We start from the raw sequence: 15695 nt of genomic DNA on the forward strand, positions 1-15695 counted from the left end.
CTGGAGAGACTAAAAACCTCGACAGACTAATTTGCAATTACTCGACTTCTGCCTGGAAGGTAGGTCCCACTGGGTTTTGCTCTCCCAGGGGCTACCCAGTATCCCCGCGCCGGGGGCTCCAGTGCCAGTAGTTCTCTTCCAAACGTAATGTGGGAAAAGAAGGGCAGGGTGGGGCGGGGACTGTCTCCAGGTTTACTATCTTTGCGCTCTAGCTTCTAGCACCACACCCACAAGCTTGTCCAAGAGAAAGAAAAGCCACGTTACCGGCTTTTCAACAACTAATTCTAATGCAGACACCAAAAGGACACTTTATTGATTAACATTTTGGATAAAATGAAACGTTAATATGCCCAATCAATCTGGGCACCCAAAGCCGCCATTCCTAAGCTTCCCAGACCAGTAGGGTAAAGCACCAAACACTCGCCACCGCGCTGCCCAGAAGCCGCACGCAAGGTGGAAAGTTGCAGAAGCGGAGCCGGGAGGGGCGCGAGCCCACCCCCGAGCCCGGGCCGGAGGAGGGCGCTTCCTCCAGGAAGTGACGCGAGCTCAATCCCAGCCTGGCTCTCCCCAAACAAAAGGGATCTTGGGGCCCCGGGAGGAGCCTAAATGACATTGGAGAAGCCCCTCCTCCAGCCCGCGCGCATTGGTGCCTGGGCTGAGGAAGCGAGGTGACGATTGGCCCTGGCGAATGCCAGTGCCCCCGCCTGGCGGTTGAGGGGCGGGGTCTCCGGGGGCTGTGGATGGGAGCGGGTGGCGGAGGCGGCGGGGAGCGGAGCCCGGAGCGCCGGGAAGAGGTAGGAGCCGCCGGGGCTGGGGTTTGGGGGTGGCTGGGAGGCCGGGTTCCCGAGAGAAAAGCAAGGGTAGGACTACCGGTGTCGTGCCGCCACAGTCCCAACTGGCACTCTCTCCCATCCCCTGAGGGGGCGGGGCCCTCTCCTCCGCCTCCCGGTATTCCCCGAGGAGGCGGCTCCTCATCCTCCGAGGGTCCTCGCAGCTACTTATTGTCCCCGGTCAATCCCAGCTTCGCAGAAGGGGCTTCCCTCCTGACACCCCTCGCTTAAGGGATCCTCTAGCCCAGCGCCTCAGTCTTGGGGAGGGCGCACAGGTTTCCATTCTCTAGGCTGCCGCCGCCGCCCCCGCCCCCATTTTGTACCCCCGGGAGGCCAGACATCCCTCCCTACACTTGTCCCTGCTCGCTAGAGTGGGATCAGAGCTAGTTTCATGCGTAAAATAAAATCACTGTTTTCCAAAAAAGAGAAGTGAGCGAAGGAGAAATCAAGATCCGACCTAGACAACCAGCTCTGAGAGACGAAGCGGCCTTCCCCCACTTCAGTTCTTCCCATCCCCCATTCTCTGATCCTCAGCCCTCCTCCTGAAGCCCCTCGGATCCTCTGTTCCCGGGGTGGGGATGGGGGGCGCAGGGATCGAGAGCTCACCCGCTTTGGGACTGTTCTAGACTCTGGAGGAAGGAGAAATAGTAACTCCCCACTGCCCCATCACCCTTAAAGGTACCTTCCCTCAGTGGAAGGTTCCCTCAGTCTGTTCCTTGAGGGAGAACCTAACTTCCGAGGGTTTTTTAGGTTTGGGTTGCGTTTCATTTTTGCTTTCTATCCTGTATCTGCCCTAGGAACTTGAGGAAAAACCATCCTTTTATGTTTAACATTGAGGTGGGTGTGTTGGATATCTGCAGAGTTGGCCTTTCGTGGGTAGAATGCAGTGTATATTGTTTGACTGTCAGTGAATAGGAGCGTGTTTTCTGTTAAAACAGTGTCGATAAGTAAATAAAGAGCATTGGATTAGGAATAAGTGTTTCCCACTCTAGGGTGGGCTGGTCCATTGCTCAGGGAGACTGCAGTTAACCTTGAAGGTGTAGTTCTGTTGAAACAAAAGACAGGAAGTGTTTGAGGAAAATTCAGGTTCAGCCATCTAGGTTTATGATTAATCCGGTCCCTAGGCCTTTGGTTACTCTCTAGCCCTTCTTTTATGGTGGGTTTTTCCCTCCAGGGGAAACTGATACATACATGATGTTGTTGATTGGTTTTACAAGACCAGTATCACCTACCAACATTTAGCGGATGAAAAGTAAGAGCAAGTTTTAAATCTCAGAGATCAGGATAATTAAAAGCAAGGTTAATTCTGGCTATTTACATACTTGTAACTACCAAGAAGTGTCTCTGTATTGTGCTCATAAAGGCTTTGTCAAGTTGACCTTCATTTCAGCAGGTGCAAAATATGGATGATTTTAGCCTGGTGTTAATGACAATGAATCATCTATTGGTAATCATCTATTGGTAGCACTTCCAGGTATTAATATTTGCCATATTTTTTAACATTGTTTTGCTCTCATTCTGAAGTCCATCTTACTGCTGTTCTCTGTAGCCAGGCTCATAGCAATGAGATGCAAGGAGTTGGAATCATAGCAGGCAATTATAACGCCGTCTCTTACCTTCCTGATTAGACTTTCTGAAGGTAGACTTCCGGAAGATTATTAGTTTTCAATAGTTAGATTCGAAGTTTTCAGAGCCACTCTTAGTGCTCACAGATCTGTTCCGTGATTGTTTCCAGATCTCCAATAAAAAAGCACAAAGAAAAAACTGTGTGGTAGGTCACCCCAGCAAACACAAAGTGTACTGCGATAGGAGGGTAAGACACGGGCCCCCAGCAATAGCAGTGGAAAAAGCTATAAGCAGAACAGGAAATCCCAAAAAGATATATCTTATTACATGAGTGGAGAACAGAAAATAAACTAAGGTAAGAGACTAAAGAAACCAAAGCAGGGGTGATTACCAGGGCCTTAATGAGCAGAGAGGAAAGAGCAAATAATTCTCTTTGATTATTTGGCATAATAAGCAAGATCCGTCTGATATATTTTTGGGTCTTGGAAATCCTTCCTCTGCCTTTTTCAACAACTGTTTGGTCATTAGGTGAAGAAAAACATTGTACGCAGAGGATACTTATGTATATGTCCAATCTGTGTCACTAAATTATTTGAGAGCAGGTAGTAGTAATTTTTTTAAAAGCTTTGTGTCTTTCCCTGTGCCTGGGACATAGTTTGACTTAATAAGTGTTTGTTGAATTTAGTTTGAAGCAGTCCCCTTAGGGTAGACTAGAAAGACAAATTACTGATAAGGTATAAACTTAGGATAAGCAGCCCACTTCTTTTTGCCTTGATGTAACTTTATTTTCCCTATCTGATGTCTTATGAAACTCCAGTATCTTAAGTGACTTTAAAATGCTGAATTTCCTATATGAAAATGTCTGATGTTTACATGTATAATTTTGCTGTAATGAAATTTGAAGCAGACTTGCTAATGTAATCACTGCTAGTCATTTTAGGATTTTATTTTCTAAGAATCTGACCTGAGTGGAATGAGGTAAATTTAAGAGAGCACACTAGGAACTGATTGCTGTTTTTTAAGAACAGGTTCTGAGTGTTTGATTTTGACAAGTTCCTGAGCTACTTTGGGAATTTTTTTAAGTGAATTTTTAGTTGATTTTGTGCTTTTCTGAACTAGCCCTAAATACATGAATAGGGACACGAATAGTATTGGGTTCCTGAATGGAATCATGCAGACTTGGGTGCCTGGGTGGGTGGCTCAGTCAGTTAAGCTAACCTAGCCTGGCTTCAGCTTAGGTCGTGACCTTGCAGTTCGGGAGTTTAAGCCCCACATCAGGCTCTGCTCTGTCAGTGCAGAGCCTGCTTCGGATCCTCTGTCTCCCTCTCTCTGCCACGCATGCGTGTGCTCTCTCTTAAAATAAATAAGTAAATAAATAAAAGAATCATGCAAACTGATTATGGTGGGCATAATGTGTTCAGTCTACAGTGGATTTTTGTCTTTGCAAAATCATGTTTGCAGTGCTACCAGTTAATTTTCAGAACAGGATTGGAATTCTTGGCTTTTCTGAGTGGAGTAGAGTGGTGTTTCGAGGGATTGCCATTGAATTGGTGTTTGGTGGCATGATATGAGAAGCAGAGATTTATTTATTTGTTTGTTTCTAGAGGAAATCTGTCCCATCTGTGGTGGTTGACCCAGGAATGGCTTGTCAGCTTGTTTCTAAAGGCTATTTTTTCTTATTTCCTGAATGTTTGCTGCTAATAACTAAAGATCACATCCTCTAAGTTTCAGTTCAGAGCATTTCAGTGAGAAAATGGCTTATTTATTGCGAGGCCATGGAGTATGGAAATTGACAGCACAGACTCCAAAGGCAAACCTGGGTTCAAATCCCAACTCTTTGGCTCTTTTACTATGCGACCCAGGCAAAGGCAGAGTTTTCTATCTCACCATATCCCATTTTCCTCAACTGCGACATAGAAATAATTTTTAGAGGTTTTTTTTTTAAGGTTTACATGAACTAATTTTATATATATATATATATATATATATATATATATATATATATCATATACATATATATCATATGTATCATATATATATATATCATATATATATATTTATATCACAGAGCAAGGTCCCTGGCATGTAGGAAGCACACAATATTAGTAGGTGTTATTGCTGTCATTTTTAGCACTTTCCTGTGAGTTACAGAATTTAATATTAAACATTCTTTTACTCCCTTAGCATTTTAGCAAAGATGAAGAATTTGTGTATGATTTTAGTTTTCATTCGGTTGGTTTTAAGTATTTCAATATATAGCTAAGATTCCTGAGTTGAAGGAAACAAAGCTTATACATGTCATGATCTCAAACATCTGATGCAAGGATTTTTAGGAGAGTGTGTGTGTCTGTCTCATAGAGTCTGGGTTTCATAATTTTGTCACGCAAATTACCTTTCTTGAGTTTTTCTGGCCCGAGAAAAAGAAAGGCAAGGGATTCAACCATCTGGTGTCTTCTCTGAATTGTCCATTGTCACACTCCAAACTCTACAGTCTTAAGTGCCTCCATCCTCAGAGTCATATATATGGTTTTGTGGACATTGTGACGATACAGGGTTGTACCTTCTGTGAGATTTAAAGGATTTTCAGTGGTAATTTTGATCAAAAGTGGTTTTTGCCTTCTGAAGACAGCTTCCCCATTGTCCCCCAAAGTAAGGAGCAATCCTAGGAACAGGTGAGAAGAAACAATGGACGGCAGTTAAGAGTGGAGGTGGGGGGAATCCAGGACAGGGGTGTGTGGGTTGAGGAAAACAGACTACAAGCAGGCATTGAAGTAGAGAATGCAGTAATATGGTTCCTCCCTGCCAAGTATTTCCAAAGTCTGTATTTCAGGTCCAAAGCCAGAGTTCCCAATCTAAATGTATCCCTTCTGCTCAATGAATCCTTTCTGACTTGCCGAGCCACAAAGAATGTTATCCTTAATTGTTACTGAGTTCAGTAGAAACTAGAAAGGAAAATAGGACAGCACAGGATGACAGGGTTTACACACACCAACCCCCCCCCCCCCCCCTCTGACCCTGAGCCTTGAGAGCATCTGCTTGGGTCCTTTGCATAAAGCTGCTTGGGGAGGGTGAGGCTGAAGAGTTCTATGGGTCTGCCATCCCAGGACTGGCGAGAGCCAGGAGGAGCCAGGAACTGTTTTAACAAGAGATAGGAACTGTAAGTTATAAAGGAGAGAAGAAGGAAGGGTAAGTGACAGGTAAGTTGCAGAAAGAAGAGAGAAGCACTAACTTTGTTGTGGGGAGGTGTGGAAGGTAGGGGTGCCCTATCTCTCCATTTCTGCTAACTAGTCCTTACTGTTGGGGCAGGTGGTACAGGAGTAACGACAGAACCAATCTGGTTCTTCAGCGATCTAATATTTGGGGGTACAAAAATGATCAGGTCTAGTCTGATGTATCAGTTTCTTCCTATTGCCTCTTGTTCTTAAATTGAAGGCACAGAAGAAATTTTCTTAAAAGGCTTTACCCCCTAAAGACTTCACTTCTAGACCTTTAGCTTTCACCACACTGACTCTTAACGCATTTGTTCCTCTTGGGAAGTTTACTGAATAACTAACTTCTTATTCAGCATGCCTCATATCAGTCATCATTTTGCCCCAAAACCAGTTCCTTTTCTAACATCCCTGTTTGTGTTAATGGCGTCATTATTCGAGTCAGACAGTCTACAAGCTCAGCTGATCTGGGATTATTTCCCCTCTCACCTCTTTAAATGGAGCCAGTACCAAGTTACTGTAAATCCTGCGTGGAGTCTCTCGCATCGGTATTTCTCGTGCATCCTTACTGCTACCATCCTAGTTCACACATTTTAGCCTCATACCTATGCTGTTAAAGTTTTCTCCTGCCTACTTTTCCTGTTTCCAGTTTCCCATACATCAAATCAGCTCTGTCCTTCAAGCCTTAACCTTCCTAAAACTATGCTTTCACTATGATACTCACCTGGTTAAAAATGTTTACTGGCTTCTCGTTTGCTAAAAGAGAAAGTCCAGTCTTGCTGGCTGTAATTCAAGGTACTATGCTGTACATTTCTTTTCCAACTAGCGTTTTTTGAATACCCCTGAGAACCACACTGCTAGGTGCTAAGTTTCGTCAAGTTGATTAGGACAGAGGATTTGTCTAAGAGAGCAAAGTCTTAAGAAGACAGATATATAAACAGAACAGCTGAATGTGATAACTGCTCCTGGACTATGGATATAGATACATATGCAGTATGCATTTAATATAATGTAAAAAATAGCTGTGATATGTTTAGAAAATCAATTTCTCAGTCATTAAGTTAAAATTGTGGCTTGGTTAGGGGAGCCTGGTTCAGTCAGTTAGGTGTTGTCTGACTCTTGATTTCAGCTCAGGTCATGGTCTCATGGTTCATGAGTTTGAGCCCCACATCAGCTTGGGATTCTCTCTCTCCCTCTCTTTTTTGCTCCTCCCTGCTTGCTCTCTCTGTCTCAAAAATAAATAAATAAATAAACTTTTAAAAATGTATTGTGACTTAATTAAAAGCTATACAGATTCTGTGGAAGCAAAGATATGGTTTTCACCTGTGTCTGGAAGTCACAAAAAGCTAGTGTAGGCAGAAGAATGTCCTTTTCTTTGCCCAAGTATGGAGATAACCATTGGCCTGAACCGTGTCTCTCCCAGACTTTCCCAGAAACTGGCCAGGCCATCTCCTTCCTGGAGCAAATCAACCTGCCAAGTCAGGAGTAAACTTGTTTTTTATTTCTAAATTAGACAACACGAATGATAGAAACTGGCAACTCATCGCAAAAGGAAAACTTCATTATCCTTGCTGATGAAACCAAATATGTACTCCAGGGATGAGAACTGACCAGTCACTCATTTTAACTGTTCAGTATCCTGTTAGAGTCGGTGGTGTCATCCCATTTTATAGATGAAGAACAAATTCAAAGGTTAAGTGGATCGAGGTACTATGAAGTAGCAGAGCCAGGATGCAAACCTGGGCGTGTCATATTCCAAAGCGCATGCAGCTTTTCATTGACATGCTGCCTCTTAGGAGAATTACTGTCCCTGAAGAACTTTGGAGCAAAGAACAATTGCTCGATCTGTTGTTGTTATTTTCAGCTGATATCAAATTGTTAAATTTTTTAACCCCCCCCCCCCAAAACAAAACAAAAAACAAGCAAACAAAAAAATAAAATCAATGATCTCTGATTTAGAAGACACTTTAAGGGGTGCCTGGGTAGCTCAGTCAGTTGAGTGGTCAACCTGAATTCAGGTCATGATCTCAGGGGTTCATGGGTTCAGGCCCCACTTTGGGCTTTGCGCTGACAGTGCAGAGCCTGCTTTGGATTCTCTGCCTCCCTCTCTGCCCCCTCCCCTCTCTCTCTCTCTCTCTCAAAAATAAACATTAAAAAATTTGGAAATCAGAATTTAAAAAGTAAAAAAACCACCATCGGTTATAATATTCATTGTGGGATTTTTTGCAGTTCCCAGAGAGGCGGGTTATGGGCATGGCTACAACACAAATCCCTTGACTGTTTTCTGGTTCATCCTCCACACTATACATTCTGTTTCTTTCCAGTTTGGAATCCTGATGGAGTCCATGACTTCCTTCTACATTGACATATGAAGGGTTTTTGCATTTCAGGCTGCCCCTGGAATTGTGGCCCATGAATCATTTTACTGGAAAGAAAATCAATCTATATGTTATTTTTCCTTCATTGTGGTATTTTACGACTCACGGTGGCATTATTTCAGAAAAACAAAAATTTAGGGGAATGATGGACATAGATAATACAGACAGATACACATACATATGTCAATGAAATCATGTTATAATTTCATTTTAACTAAAGAAATCCAACTGACATACTTACAAATATACAAATATACTTCATGCTTCTGGTATTTTTCTAATGTTAAATGACATACTTTTTAATGCAAAATATTAACATAAAATCTATTATTCATTTTCACTAACATACATTCCAGTAGCTTAACTAATGTAGTTCTTCTGGTTCGGTCTTGTCTCAGACGAGAGTACTTGAAAGGGTGTAAACAGATATCCAGGTAGACAGACTTGTTTTTAATAGCCTTGTGCTAAATGTCCTCATTTTGGGGAAGAGATGTTTGAGTGTTTGTTTATGGGCATGAGCCACTTCCTTCTTTTCCTCAATATACATATAAATCTTGTTGGCAACAAATAAGAGAGACAGTGAGAGAAACAGACATATACACATAGTGAGATAAAGAGACAGACATTCACACACAGAGAGATACAACTAGAGATGCCTAAGTCTTAGAGCTAAACAAAACAAAAACCTGATATCATCATGGTGTCCTAGAAAGTGGATTAGACTGGATCTTAAAAAGACATAAGTGTTAGACCTACTTTTACTGTGTAACTATAATCTTCAGTAAGTCACTTAACAACCCTGGCCTCAGTTTTCATCTGTAAAATGGAGAATGCTGAATTAGATTATTTCTCAGGTCCCTTCCAGCTTTGTGAATCTCATTTTGGCTGAGGTTTTTCTACCACACAATTCCTAAAGCTGATAAAATGAGATCAGATGTGAATGATGGTTACCAAGTAGCAGTAGTTACTAAGGAAGGCGCTGGAATCCAATTACCTTGGTTCAAGTCCGATTTCTGCCACATACTAGATCTGAGACTTTGAGCAAGTTATTTAGCCTCTGTGCCTCACTTTTCCAATCTATAAAATGGGGGAGTTGACGATGGTTATAGCATCTATCATCCAAGCTTGTTGTGAGGATTGAATTAATTTGCGTCAAGTACTTGCAACACTGCCTGGAACACATTAATGTTTATCTTTTCTGTTTTGTTTTTATTTAGCTCAATAAATGTTTGTCTTTTTTGTTATTACTATTCCTGCTTGAATTCTTCTTAGAAAACTATGCTATAAAACTCTGAGGTGGTGGTGATCAACATCAATAGGCTCAATTATATCATTCATTTCTGTACCAAGCATAAATCCAGAAAATCTGGTATCCTAGAATCTGCTTTGAATAGAATGTGTTTGAATAGAGAACTGAAAGTATATTTAAATGTTGACCCAGAACTGGTTTCTTGAGGCCTGCTTCAAAGTCTATATTGACAGTATTGGATACACAAGCATCTTGATCCCTTAGCACTGTTGCAGTTTCTAAGTGCGTTATTCATATTACATTTCAGGATCCTGAAATTTGTAATTTCTGAAACTGTTTCAAAACCATCCTGCTTTATAGAATACTGTCTATAGTGTGGCTGGAAAAAGCAAATTGATAGCAATAGGACAAACAAAAGGCATTCTGAGCAGTATGTTCCAGCACTCTCCCGGTAAGGGGAAGTCTTAGATCTAGCTGTTCCAATAGCGTTTAAAAGAGCATGTTGCAGTAGTTTGCTCAGGCCACCATAGCAAGGTCCCACAGACCAGCTGGCTTAAACAATAGAAATTTATTGTCTCACAATCCCGGAGGCTAGAAGTCAGAAATCAATGTGTCAGCAGGATTGGTTTCTTCTGAGGCCTCTGTCTTTGACTCAGAGATGGCCATCTTTCACCTGCATCTTCACGTGGTCTTTCCCTGTCCCATGTTTGTGTCCAAATTTCCTCCTCTTATAAAGACACAGCCCTATTAGATTATGGCCCACCCTAATAACTTCATTTAAACTTAATTACCTCTTTAAGGACCCTATCTCCAAATGCATCACATTCGGAGGTGCCTGGAGATCAGGACTTCAATATATCAATGAGGGCAGGCACCCAATTTAGTCCAAACATTTAAATTGTAACACATAGACACGTAAGGATACAAATAGTCTGGAATATCGTTTATCTTCAACTGAAAGATTGATTTGACATATGTAGTAAAGCTTATATTGCTTAGTGCTGTAGAATTCAATAAAATGAGATTTGTTTTTATGCCTTGGTTTTAGAATCTTTGTAAATAATAATAACAAAAACAGCTCTCTTAGGTAAATGTACAAAAGATATGCTTTCTAGGTCAGAAAATTATCTTCTGATAGTATTTTGACATGTTTTTCTCCCCTAGCCTAATCCTAAAATGCCAAAAGTGGAATGAGAGGTATCACACTCTTATCCCCAGATGCATAAATAACGCTTCTGGAAAACCAGAAGCGCCAGAGGCTGGAGAAACCTCAATCTTTTTGAGATAGTCAAGGTAATATGTCAACGCCTTCCACCCCCAGATAATAGGATGCTTTGGATACATTTTTAAAAATAGCAGTGCATTTTTGTCCATATTTAGATTGAATGTTTATAAATAGGACATGTTCATTTGATTTTTTAAATTCCAAATATTCTGGGTTTTTAAGGAAGTACATTATCTAGTGGAAAGCTGTCAAAAAAACACCCATTTTGTGTGGCAGTGTTGACTCTGAATTTTAAGAATTAATTGGCCTCCTTGGCCTAGCTGATATGTATGTGAAAATCCATACATAATTGAAGCAAATTTGCTTTATATCTTTGCTCATATCTTATTGCTAATACTAAAAACTTACTAAATGGCCTGAATCCCAGTCAGTTGTAGCCCAAGTATAAATTTCTTCAATTTGACATCTGAGTATAAAATAAAGAAGTGATTTTTATCCAGTGTTGCAAGCATGGTTTTCTGGGTAAAACAACTGATTTGTTTTTTATACTAGACAAGTTGACTTAAGGAAAAAAAAAAAAAAGAAAACAGATCTGTGTAGATTTTTTTAGGTGTTTCTATATCCAGAAATATCTAAGACTCATCCAAAAATGTTGTTTTCCCTCTTTTATGCCCCATATCATTCACCATTTAGAAATCAAGCCTTCGGTTCCACATAAAGACATACACACGCCCTGATACTAGATAGACAAACATCCCTCTTGTGTTCCACTCCACCCTGCCCTACTGCTTACACAGCTATAGAGATTGTTTGGGGTGTTTCTTTTTCTGCCAACCAATCTCTGTGGTGAAGAGGCAACAACGCCTGCTCTCCTGGAGGATTCATTCAGAGTTCCAGAGCAAAAGCTGGGACCTCCTCAAGAAGGAGAAGGAACGACCAGAACTAGAATGAATGGAGCTTGGGCATTATCCAGGGAAGGGAAAAGGTCAGAATAAAATGAACAGAGCCCAAGCCACGGCAATGCACCTTCAGGGCAAAATCGGCAGTGCCATTTAGGAAGTTCAGTGGTGGATGAGGGTGCCCTTCTTGAGAGCCACAGCCCTTGTGACTGTTGGCACATAAAAGTTTGTGGAGAAGACTCCTGCACTCCTGTTGGCCCTTACTTGATGGAAAGTAGCATGTGAACAGACCGAATGGTCCTCTGGGCAAAACTGATGTTTGAAATCACTTATTGATAACCTAAAAATAAGTTTCGTACCTATCCCATAAATAGGCTTATTTTTCCAGGGTCTTAAAATATGTATCATTTATCTTTTTTTCTTATACATATATTTATATTTTTAAATTTATTTTATTTTATTATTATTTTAAGTAGGCTCCACACCCAACGTGGGGCTTGAACCCACAGCCTTGAGATCAAGAGTCAACCCTGAGATCAAGAGTCACATGCTGTATCAACTGAGCCAGCCAGTTGCCCCTGTATTTATTTTTTAACTGAGAAAACTATAAAGCCTAATATAATAGCTACAGCTAGTATGCTGTACCACAGCATATGATAATGTATCCAGACAACTTGTCCACCATTGGTTTTTATTTCAAGTTTATAGACTGTAGTGTTCCTTAGACAAACATATCTGCCACTAAACTCTAAGGAAAGTTGCATCTTGGAGAGATTCAAATGGAAGGAATGAGCTGAGCATCTGGTTGAAATGATCTTGTCTTTCAAAGTCACTTAATGGATGATGACAGTGACAAGTAACAGCTCATTTAGAAAACAAGTAGAGAGCATGTCTGTAGACTACAATATGGCATGCCAAAAATCTGGCAATCATATTTCTGATGATTAGTTTGGAGCTAGCAGCAGCCTTTTTCTGAAAGTCTTGGGCCACGTAATTTATATATTAGGCAGAAACTGGAGTTTCATTTAAGACTGAGTGCCGTAAAGTTCAAGACAAAAATTATGGTTTATCAAATAAAATTTAAAGCCTATCATTTTTTTTTAAATCTTGCTGGGTCTGATATACTATTAGGAAAACATACACCAAAAGTTTGCATATAATTCAACACCTAATGTTTGAAAAAAGAAACGAGGAAAAGTAGGAACTGGGATGAGTCATTAGCCTTACAGACAAAGTCCAGGTGGTGACAGGTTGATTTGTTTGTTCACTGATTAGCAGGAGGTGAGGGGATAAGCGTGAACCTTACACAAATTTAGCAGTTTGAAAAGTTTGGTTGTAATTATGTTATTTTTCTCTGAGCATATTGTGCATAAATCATGGCGATTTAAGCAAATAGGCTTTTGTCAATTCAGGGAGACTGTCTTTTCTCTTCTAGGACATTCATAAGTTAGTCCTTGAAACAGCAGTGGACATTTTAAAGTAAAAAAGATTTTGAGGGTGCCTAGGTGGCTCAGTTGGTTAAGTGTCTGACTCTTGATTTGGGCTCAGGTCATGAGGTCATGAGATTGAGTTCCCCCTCCCTACATCAGCAAAGAGCCCTCGTCGGATTCTCTCCCTCATTCTCTGCATCTCCCCCACTCACGTGCACTCTCTCTCAAAATAAATAAATATTAAAAAAAAGATTTTGAAAGCCCTCACCTTCCCTAATGATAATTGCAAAAGGGAAGTGAGATTCATGGTATGTTTCCTATATTACTCAGCCTCAACTTGAAGAAGTGGCTATTTTCTTCTTTCTGTGTCAACCTACACCTGTCAGGCCTTACCAGCTGCAATGACAGTTGACATTCATGGGATTTATCAAATCGTTTATAGTATGGTCACATAGACAATAAATTTCTTATTATTTTGCAGCATTGGACACTTTTCCACCATGCTGATGACATTTTGAGTATATTTGTCAATTTTCCCAAATTTTAACTGAAGAAAACCTTGAGAATTTATACTTGAGGACTAAAGTGTGACCACCGATTATCAGGTCAGTATCACCCCCCCCCACCCCCACTTCCATCCCCACTCCCAGGAATATCACCGTCATCCTGCAACAGTACGGTTTTACTATCTTTCATATATTAAATTTATCATGATGTCTTGTGTATTGAGATTAGATTCAAATAATAAAGAACAGCAAAGAACTGTTGAATTTTAATATTGATAAAGAAAGGTTATGAGAACATGTACAAACAGACCTATTGCTTTTCAGTCACATAGCTGTGGCCCTTTTCTTCCTCCTGTGTCAGATTTGCATTGTCTTCACTTCATGTAGACACTAAGCTGGGTGAATGGGCACATATTGGCAGGATGTGCCAGATACTGAAATTTGTGTGCAGAAGTGATTTATAAATGTAGATAACAAGAATATTATTCTTTATACCATTGACAAAGAATGGAATTTTTTCTTGTCAGGGCTGGACTCCTTTATAATTAAAGTGGCTCTAAAGAATGTTTCAATTTTACTCCTTTATGAGGATGTGTATTTATTACAGCAGATCCAAGACTTTGATTTAGGTACAGTCGGTTTTAGTTCTTTTTTTTAAAATTTTTTTTTTTTTAACGTTTATTTATTTTTGAGACAGAGAGAGACAGAGCATGAACGGGGGAGGGGCAGAGAGAGAGGGAGACACAGAATCAGAAGCAGGCTCCAGGCTCTGAGCCATCAGCCCAGAGCCCGACGCGGGGCTCGAACTCACGGACCGCGAGATCGTGACCCGGGCTGAAGTCGGACGCTTAACCGACTGAGCCACCCAGGCGCCCCGGTTTTAGTTCTTTGTATATTCACTTTAGTCTTAGTTCATTGGATTCTCTAACAATTCTTGATTTTTACCCATGAAAGCTTAAATGGAACCAAGAAGGACTTCAGAGATTATCTAGGCTGATTTTACCTGTGAGGAGACTGCGTGCCAGTCTAACTGGGTACTTTTTGTCCTCAAAGCCACAGAGTTGCTTAGTAGCAGAGCTCAGACTAAAATTCTATACTCCTCACCCCCCCCCCCCGTCTGTCATGCTTTACTCACATCACATTGCTTCCTTAAGCCCCAGTTTTAGATCTCTAAATAAGAGTATTTAAGGACTACAAAAATACTGAAGGAAAAAAGAATATGTCTGAACACCATCATCTTTACTTTGGTGCTTCTCCATCCAGTTGATTTACTCAGTGTAGTTGGTATTTACAGAGTACCTTCACAGATGCCCATTATTCTGCTGAACATCATGGGAGGGAAGAGGATGGGCTTAAAATGATGAGATTTTCCCTCTGCTTTATAATTTCTGAGATATTAAAATATGAAACCTTCAGGAAGAGGGGGAAGGGTTTTATCTAAGAAACCAGTGTGACTCAACTGATTTTTGAGTTCGAGCCCCGCGTCGGGCTCTGTGCTGACAACTCAGCCTGGATCCTGCTTTGGATTCTCTGTCTCCTCTCTCTGCTCCTCCCCCACTTATGCTCTGTCTCTCTCTTATCTCTCAAAAATAAATAAACGTAAAAAAAAAAAAAAAAGAAAAGAAAAAGAAATCCCACAACTAGAAGATGCAGACCTGACATCCATCTGTCTGCAAAGCTGCATGCTCTTTCCAACATATCTTTTTTTTAAATTTTTTTTTAATGTTTGTTTATTTTTGAGAGAGACAGAGACAGAGTGTGAGCCGGGGAGGGGCAGAGAGAAAGGGAGACAGAATCCAGAGCAGGCTCTGGGCTCTGAGCAAGCTGTCAGCACGGAGCCTGACGTGAGGCTCGAACACACAAACCGTGAGATCATGACCTGAGCCAAAGTCGGACACTTAAACAACTGAGCCACCCAGGCGCCCCTCTTTCCGACATAGCTTAAATTAAGTGTAGCTTTATTAGGTGTGGGGTTTTGTTTTTGTTTTTATTTATTTGTAAAATACCTGTTGTGAGATGTCTTCTGTAATGCTGAAGTGAGGATCACTCACTAGTTGCTAAAACTCAGTAGTTAGAAAGTCAGCAGAGCGGAAGTTTGATTGAACATATTTTGCCATGTGGCAAAAGATTTGTACAGCATGTCCTGGAACATAATCTGACAACACAGTGAAGTGTGCCTTTCCTACATGCTTTCCTGCACTTAGAGGCAGTAGGTCTGGAAGGAATCAATGACTCTTTTGTGTGCCTCCTAAAATTTAATGTGTTTATAAGAGTTGGGAATTACGGGAGGGTGTGTGAACTTGTCATGTTGCAATTCCCTTTAAAGAAAACTATATGGAAGTGACAATTTGCAAGTACAATACAGGAGAAGGAAAGGAGTATTTACTCAGCTTTGGAAGTTCA

At 41.0% G+C, this 15695-nt stretch overlaps 1 protein-coding gene across 2 annotated transcripts in view; it reads left to right on the top strand.

The window, feature by feature from the left end:
• The first annotated feature begins 729 nt into the window (after positions 1-729).
• CTTNBP2NL (CTTNBP2 N-terminal like) overlaps positions 730-15695 on the top strand; it is a 52080-nt gene continuing 37114 nt past the window's right edge. Inside the window, exons 1-2 of one of the 2 annotated variants that reach the window (XM_030326400.2) lie at positions 730-794; positions 13268-13391. The gene's annotated coding sequence lies outside the window, so the exon portion shown is untranslated. The remainder of the gene's footprint in view (positions 795-13267; positions 13392-15695) is intronic. The other variant, XM_030326401.1, reaches the window with a different exon arrangement.

Source organism: Lynx canadensis, chromosome C1 (assembly GCF_007474595.2).
Source record: "Lynx canadensis isolate LIC74 chromosome C1, mLynCan4.pri.v2, whole genome shotgun sequence".
Taxonomy (NCBI): Eukaryota; Metazoa; Chordata; class Mammalia; order Carnivora; family Felidae; genus Lynx; species Lynx canadensis.